Raw genomic sequence first — 9,707 nt, 5'->3', positions numbered from 1 at the left:
TAATTTAATTATTTAAAATGTTTGAAAATTAAGCATTATTATATAATTATATAATAATATATATATATATATATATAAATATAAATTATTAATAATAAAAAATATATATTTATACTTTTTAGAGTTGTTTGTTTTATTTAAAAGTATTGATTAAGGTGATTTTGAGAAGATATATTTTTTTGATAAAAAAAATTGAAGGTATATATATGATGATAAATATTTTTATTTATTTATTTAAATAAAAAGTATTTTAATATTTTGATTAATAAATTGAGTATTGTAATTGATTAGAGAAGGTGTGAAATGATGTTAGATTATAATTTAATTTAAAAAAAAAAAAAACTAAACAAAGCCTAAATTTCATTTTACAGAAATATTTTTCACCGAACTAGATTCATTTAAGATATCACTTATTATTCAAATAACTCAAAGACTTGTTCAAATTATGTTATTTAAATAATCTTGATTGATATATAATTATGAAAAATTGGGTTACCTTTTTAATGAATAAGGAATTGGAAAATATCTAAGTAAAAAAAAAATTACAAAATAATAATGATTAAATAAATGCAGGATATATTTATGAAATCAACTTTGGATTCCATATTCAAAGTTGCCTTTGGAGTTGAACTAGGCACTATTGTAAGTTGTGGATCAAGTAGTAATCAAGAAGGAATAAAATTCAGCTATGCATTTGATTGTGCAAGCACTACAACAAAAATGATTTTCAGCTACGCTTAAAAAGACGTCTGCCAACCTTTAAAAGCGTCGCTAAAAACATTACCGACATTTATTCTTGCGTCGCCAGAAGCAGGGTGGGCGCAAGTTTTTACCACGCTTATTTAAGCGTTGGTACAAGCGTTGCCGAAAGGCGAAAGTTTTAACAACGCTTATTTAAGCGTTGGCAAAATTAAAAAACGTCGCTAAAAGTCTATTTTATTTTTTAAAATTTGTTTTTTTCTATTTTCATTTTAGATGTTATTTTTTTATCTCTACTATTATCACATTTTTTTTTCATCTCTCATGTACCTGATTAACATAACCTTAAACCCTTAGGGTGAACACATAGTCTAGCACATTGTAACCTTAAAAACACTTCAGAAACTAATGAACTTTCTCATATTTTATATACTAAAAACTTATTCTTTTTCTCCGATGTGGGATAAATGTCATATTAACATTTTAGAAACTAATGAACTCTCTCATATTTTACTTTTAATTTAATTAAATTTAAATAATAATTAAATAAAAGACATATATTAATAATACTATAAAAAGTTTAAAAATTATGTTATATAGAAAATATTAATTAAATTTTAATGTTAACAAAATTTTAAGTCAAATTTAATTTTAAAAAAAATAAAATAATAAAATAAAATATTTACAAAGTTTAAAAATAAAACATAAAAATTATTAAAATTTAGAATATTTAAATTATAAGGTTTTAACAAAGTTATAAAGTTGGTATATAAAAAAAATAAAGGTGGTGGTATAGATATAAAGGTTGGTAAAAGTTTTTTTCTTTTAATTTTTACTCACGCTTAATATGGGTTGGCATATAAGGGTCGCTGAAAGTATGTTTTGTTGTAGTGAAGTGCCATGTCCCTTTTGCGTTACGTCAATCCATTTTGGAAACTAAAATAGTTTCTAAATGTGCAAAGCTAAAGAGGCGGTCAAAATAATCGATACATTCATATATAAGCTTATCTCTAATGAGAAGGAAATACGCAAGTCAGAACATTACTCTCCCGTAAGTATTAACAACATTAATAAAAAAAAACTTTTTCGAGCTAGAACTTATGGATTTTTTTCTTTCTTTTTTCCAGACAAAGAAGGACGACATACTGTCTAGGTTTCTTTAAGAAAAGGGACTTGATGCGAATCCGAAATACTTACGAGACATAATATTGAGCTTTGTAATAGCTGGAAAAGATAACACAGCTATAACCCTATCTTGGTTCATGTACATGATGTGCAAACATCCTCATATACAGGAAAAAGTGGCCAAGGAAATAGAAGAACATGCAAGTGATTGTTATACACAAAATGTGACTTCAAATAATTCTTTTGATGAATTTGCAAATTGTATAAGTGATGAAGCAATGGAAAAGATGCAATATCTTCATCTTCATGCAACTTTAACCCAGACTCTCAGGCTTTATCATGCTCTTCCAGTGGTAAGTTAATTATCATTTTACTTTAAATTATCTAGGTTTGTTAGGATGAAAAAACATATATAAATTTCGTATAAACATTTTTTTGGGTCTAAATATCTCAAAGAGAATTTAATTAGACATATATTCATAACATTGAATTTTCTTGTCCAAACTCATATTCAGAAAGTGTTTCTAAATGGACAATTATCAAAAACAAATACAAATATTAAACTAACTAGCATTTAGCCCGTGCATTTGCACGAGTAATAATATAAAAAACTGTTAAAAAAATTACGGATAACATTTTTAATTTTATTTTTAACCGTTTTAAGTTTATGAGTGGGTCAACCCACAATCCGACCCAAGTATCAATTTACTCAACATCATTATATATTAGTTAGTTAAAAATTTGAACTTATATTAATATTAAAACGTCCCGCGTTTATTAAATTTGGTGTTAATTTAAAGTATAAAGTTTTGTAGCCTAGTTGGTTAAAGAGTTGTACTTGTTTTTGTTAAGTTGCAATTTCGAAACATACCTCTAACATTTTTAATTTTATTTTTAACCGTTTTAAATTTAAAAACGGGTCAACCCACAATCCGACCCAAGTATCCAAATTAATCACAGCTCTCGACCCGGCAATCCGGACACTTTAAAAATTAAGCATCATTATATATATATAGATTAGTTAGTTAAAAAGTTGAACTTATATTAATATTAAAACGTCACGCGTTTATCAAATTTGGTGTTGAATATAAAATATAAAGTCTTTGTAGCCTAATTGGTTAAAGAGTTGTATTTGTTTTGTTAGGTTGCAAGTTCGAAACATACCTCTAGCATTTTTAATTTTATTTTTAACCGTTTTAAATTTAAAAACGGGTTAACCCACAATCCGACCCAAGTATCCAAATTAACCACAGCTCTCGACCCGGCAATCTGGACACTTTAAAAATTAAGCATCATTATATATATATATAGATTAGTTAGTTAAAAAGTTAAACTTATATTAATATTAAAACGTCCCGCGTTTATCAAATTTGGTGTTGAATTTAAAATATAAAGTCTTTGTAGCCTAGTTGGTTAAAGAGTAGTACTTGTTTTGTTAGGTTGCAAGTTTGAAACATACCTCTAGCATTTTTTATTTTATTTTTAATCGTTTTAAATTTAAAAACGGGTCAACCCACAATCCGACCCAAGTATCCAAATTAACCACAGCTCTCGACCCGGCAATCCGGACACTTTAAAAATTAAGCATCATTATATATATATAGATAATATTAAAACGTCCCGCGTTTATCAAATTTGGTGTTGAATTTAAAATATAAAGTCTTTGTGGCCTAGTTGGTTAAAGAGTTGTACTTGTTTTGTTAGGTTGCAATTTCGAAACATACCTCTAGCATTTTTAATTTTATTTTTAACCGTTTTAAATTTAAAAACGGGTCAACCCACAATCCGACCCAAGTATCCAAATTAACCACAGCTCTCGACCCGGCAATCCGGACACTTTAAAAATTAAGCATCATTAAATATATATAGATTAGTTAGTTAAAAAGTTGAACTTATATTAATATTAAAACGTCCCGCGTTTATCAAATTTGGTGTTAAATATAAAATATAAAGTTTTTGTAGCCTAGTTGGTTAAAGAGTTGTATTTGTTTTGTTAGGTTACAAGTTTGAAACATACCTCTAGCATTTTTAATTTTATTTTTAACCGTTTTAAATTTAAAAACGGGTCAACCCACAATCCGAACCAAGTATCCAAATTAACCACAGCTCTCGACCCGGCAATCCGGACATTTTAAAAATTAAGCATCATTATATATATATATATATATATATATATATATATATAGATATATATATATATATATAGATATATAGATAGATTAGTTAGTTAAAAAGTTGAACTTATATTAATATTAAAACGTCCCGCGTTTATCAAATATGGTGTTGAATTTAAAATATAAAGTCTTTGTAGCCTAGTTGGTTAAAGAGTTGTACTTGTTTTGTTAGGTTACAAGTTCGAAACATACCTCTAGCATTTTAAATTTTATTTTTAATCGTTTTAAATTTAAAAACGGGTCAACTCACAATCCGACCCAAGTATCCAAATTAACCACAGCTCTCGACCCGGCAATCCGGACACTTTAAAAATTAAGCATCATTATATATATATATAGATTTGAAAACCAGTATGTTTTCACAACAATGATCTCAAAACAAAAATTTTTAAAAGTTGAATTTTTCATATAGAATAAGATTTCTGCTAGGGTCTAAAATCAAGGCCTCGGTCCTAGAATAAATTCCAGCAACCTTTTTCGACACCCGGTCTCGGTCCTATGGTGCACATGGGCCAGATTTCTGTTTTGTTGTTTTATTATTTTGTTTTGCTTTCCTTTTCTACTTTACAAACCGAAATCTGTTATTTTCTAGTTATTGTTGTAACCGAATATTTTGGGGCAAGACATCACCTATATAAGGCTGATCTTTCTTCCCCAAGGACCCATGAATAGAATGATGAAGATGTAACTTCGCCCCTATTCGTCTATTATTATTATTATGGACTGTTTGGTATAGACCAACAGTAATTCTCTTCGTTAAAAGAAAATGTAATCTCATCTCGTTGATGTTTACCTTGTCTATATAATTCATGTCTTATATGATCCAATTGGTTATTGTGATAGGACGTGAAAATATTTTTTTTTCTGAAGATACACTGCCCGACGGGGTTTAGTGTGAATAGAGGTGACATGGTTTCCTATTTTCCATATACAATGGGCAGGATGACATTTTTATGGGGCAACCATGCAGAAGAGTTTAAACCTGAGAGATGACTCGACGAAAAAGGCATCTTACAGTCTGAGAACCCTTTCAAATTTACTGCCTTTCAGGTTATGAACTCATGTTGTCATAAACTTGTGGTCACACAAAAAAAAAACAGCCTTAAAGACTTTTTTGTTGTGCATTTAAACAGGCTGGTCCGCGAATTTGTTTGGGAAAGGATTTTGCGTGCAGACACATGAAGTTGTTTTTGACTCTTCTTTTGCGTCATTTTGTATTCAAATTGAGTGATGAGAGGAAACCTGTCAATTACAAGACAATGATCAATCTTCACATTGATGGTGGTCTTCATGTTCGCACTTCGGTCAGGTCAAGTTCTTAGTTTTTCTAATCGCAAATAATAAACTATGTCCAATATCTATCTGTATTATTGTAGTAGGATTAGCTTTATGTTGTATTATACCCACTCTTTCTATAGATCCTTTAGCTCAGTTTGGTTGAATTCAACACACTCATGCCTATAAGGTTTCAAATCTTTGTAACCATTTTCGAAAAGGATACATTTCATGTATTTTTCTCTAAAAAAATTATATATTTATGTCTTACAAGCAAAAATGTAAAGTGGGATATTAAAAGGATCTAATCATAGAGTCTGGCCTATTCTATTTATATAAAAGTTTAATTTACAAGAGCACAAGCTGCACTAGCTAATTGTCGTGATTTCTAGGTTATAAAATTTTATTCTTCTAAATTTCGTAAACATATAACATGAAAATGTTTATATGTATAGAATTAAAAAAAAAAGAAGTTGTTCCCTATATAAAAGAATATAGGTTATTAATTACAAACTTATTAAAGCAAGTAATCAAACATTAATTAGTTTAAAGGGATGGGTCACAATCATAAGTTTTAAAGCAGATAATCAAACTCACTCGATTCTATTTGGAAAAATATAATTTTATTTACACAAATTTATAAATTTTAAAATAATTATTTTGAGTAAATAAAATTAAAATATTTAAATTAAGGCCAAAACACAATTAAATATATATATATATATAATGATACTAAATTTTTAATGTTTCCAGATTGTCGGGCCGAGAGTTGGGTTAATTTGAATATATATGTAAGAGTAATGGGTATTTGGGTCGGATTGTGGGTTGATCCGCCCATATATTTAAAATAGTTTAAAATAAAATTAAAAATGTTATATGTATTTTAAAACTTACAACCTAACAAAAACAAGTACAACTCTTTAACCAACTAACCTAATAGAACTTTATATTTTAAATTCAACACCAAATTTGATGAACGTGGGACATTCTTAATAATATAAGTTTAACTTTTTAACTATCTAATCTATATAATAATGTTTAATTTCAAAAGTGTCAAGATTGTCGAGTCTAAAACTGTGGTTAATTTGGATATATATGTGAGATAAAATGAATATTTGGGTCGGATTGTGGGTTGATCCTCCCATAAACTTAAATCGGTTAAAAATAAAATTAAAAATAATATATGTATGTTTCAAACGTCAACCTAACAAAACAAGTGCATCATTTAACCAACTAAGCTAATAAGACTTTATATTTTAAATTCAACACCAAATTTGATGAACGCGGGACATTATAACAATATAAGTTCAACTTTTTTAACTAACTAATCTATATATATAATGATGTTTAATTTCAAAAGTGTCTGGATTGTCGGATCGAGAGTTGTGGTTAATTTTGATATATATGTGAGAGTAAATAGATATTTGGGTCAGATTGTGGGTTGACCCGTTCATAAACATAAAACGGTTAAAAACAATTTAAAATGTTATAGGTTTGTTTCGAACTTACAACATAACAAAACAAGTACAAACATTTAACTAACTAGGCTAATAAAAATTTATATTTTAAATTCAATACCAAATTTGATCATGAACGCGGGACATTTTAACAATATAAGTTCAATTTTTTAACTAACTAATCTTTATATATAATGGTGTTTAATTTCAAAAGTGTCTGAATTGTCGGGTCGAGAGCTGTGATTAATTTGGATATATATGTGAGAGTAAATGAATACTTGGGTCGGATTGTGGATTGACCCGTTCATAAACTTAAAATGGTTAAAAATAAATTAAAAATTTTACATGTATATTTCAAACTTGTAACCTAACAAACAAAGTACACCATTTTAATCAACTAGGTTAATAAAACTTTATATTTTAAATTCAAAACATAATTTGATAAATGCAGGACATTTTAATAATATAAGTTCAACTTGTTAACTAATTAATCTCAATATATATATATATATAACGATTCTTAATTTTAAAAGTGTCCGGATTGCAGGGTCGAGAGTTGTGATTAATTTGGATATATATGTGAGAGTAAATGGATACTTGGGTCGGATAGTGTGTTGACCCGCCCATAAACTTAAAACGGTTAAAAATAAAATAAAAAATGTTATATGTATGTTTCGAATTTGCAACACGAGAAAATCTAAGGGTTTGTCCATAGAGTCAATGTCGGTCTTTATAGGGCCCATTTTTTTAATATTTAATAGTATTATTAAATATATTATATTATTAATCTTATTTTTTAATTTTAAATATATATTATAATATATATATAACTTTTTATCTTCTTTTTAATCTTTTATATCTATATTATAATATATTAACCATTTTTATCTCATTTTATAATATTAAAATTTTAAAAAATAAAATATTTATTATTTTAGGAGCCTCAAAATTTTAATTTTAATTGGGCCCCAAATTCTAAAGGTCGGCACAACTTGATTAAAATCAACATTGGTGAGAAAACATAAGAGTTTGTCTATGGAAAAAATATTGGCTTGAGTAACACAAATATTGGCGATAAAACCCTAAGGATTTATGCCTAAAGGTCTAATCGAATGTTTAAGAATTACCATTAAATTTGGTTATCAAATAATTAAAATCATTATAAATATAAAATAATATAAAACTAGTGAATAAATGTAAATTTATCATATATTTTAATAATTAAATAAAAAAATTAATTAAATTATAAACCACACTTTTAAAGTTTTTTTAATTTTTATATTATTACTCGTTACTACTAGTATATTCTAATTATAATATTTGTGCTTAATATATAAATTAGTGTAATCTTTTCACCTTTCAAAAAAAAATTAACATTAATTTTGATAAATATTTAAACTATTTAAATAGAATTGTATTTAAAACTTGTTAATGACTGAGTCCTCCTCGGTCAATGTATTAATGAATACTGAACAGTTAATATTTATTTATATTAATCTTATTTCAAATATAATTAATTACTATATTTAATTATTTATTATTTTTTATGAGAGGAAGATAATATTTGTAAGCTTACTATTAACCACTATTAACAACTATTTTACCATCTTTATATAAAATTAAATTCTTTTTACAAATATTTTTTTAGTATAGTTCAAATATATATAAAAAATTATTGCATTCAATACTTAGTTGATAAAATAATGTCAGAGGATTAAAAATATATATCTTGTAATACACGAATAATTCTCAATTAATAATGTCAAGAATTAAAAAAATATAAAAATATAATTAATATGGAATTGGACTCTTCAACTTCATTTTGCCTTTTAATGTACGTACCTATAAACTAGTCAACACGTCTAGGGAATTAATAATTTTACTTATATATTTATTACCTTTTTAAATATATATTTCTCTTATATAAAAAAATATTAACTAAAAATTAAATCAAATATTAATGGTGGAATGGTCAAATTATAAAATTTAATTATTTATTGGAATTAATTGAGATTTGGAACCTCCTTCAAACTCTAAAATTTTAAACTTTTTATTGTTAAAGTTATATAAAATGATGGTATATCTTTAACAATTTTAAACATTATTAATTTATTATAAATAAATAAACACGTAACATAAAATTAATAATCAAAATCTTTAATTTGCTAAAATTTCAGATTTAAGTTATTAACAATAATCTTTTATTTATTTAATTATAAATGTTATGAAAATAATAAGTTAACTACGTTTAAAAACAATCGTTAAGACAAAATCTCATTTTTATAACTTTAAAAACAAGAGCTCTAAATTGTAAGATTTAAAAAAATATGTCCGAAATTTGAATTGACCCCAATAAAAATGTCCAATTTAATAATTCGGACAAATATTAATATTAATTATAATAATCAAAGTTTAACCAATAGAAAAATAATAATACTTAATTATTATCTCTATGTTCATATTGAGGTTATTTGTATAACCTACATGATAAAAAAACAATGATAGTCAATAATTTTGATAAAGTAATTTTTTTTTTTTTTATAAAAACACATAAAGGCTGTATTAATATATATAAATAAAATAATTTAAAATATAAAATATTTTAGTATTTTAATTAATAAATTAAATAATGTAATTAATAAAAATGCTAGTAAAATAATGTGGAAATGGTTGAAAAACTTTAAATTATTTAAATAACAAAACAAAAGAAGGCCTTATATTTAATTAAATGTGAATTAAATTAAATATTGAAATTTACCTACCACCACAAAAGTAAGTCAAGTAATTCTTGGGAATAAGGATTAAATAATAACTTTTATTAACAAAATAAAATAAAATAAAAGCTTGTACAATATTACCATTTCAGAAGGGTAATTCAGGAAAAACAAGAAAAAGCTCACCAACTAAATTTACTAACCCCCAAAACCACATTTTTAATTAATTAATTTTCTCTGTAATAATTATCTTTTTTTCTTCT

General features: G+C 25.6%; 1 pseudogene; it reads left to right on the top strand.

Moving 5' to 3' along the window:
• The first annotated feature begins 567 nt into the window (after positions 1 to 567).
• On the top strand, positions 568 to 5,545 carry LOC124937873 (annotated as a pseudogene).
• The last annotated feature ends 4,162 nt before the right edge of the window (positions 5,546 to 9,707 follow it).

This window comes from Impatiens glandulifera, chromosome 5, assembly GCF_907164915.1.
Source record: "Impatiens glandulifera chromosome 5, dImpGla2.1, whole genome shotgun sequence".
NCBI lineage: Eukaryota > Viridiplantae > Streptophyta > Magnoliopsida > Ericales > Balsaminaceae > Impatiens > Impatiens glandulifera.
Note: the sequence above shows the minus strand (reverse complement) of the source record. Positions and strands in the feature narration are given on the sequence as shown.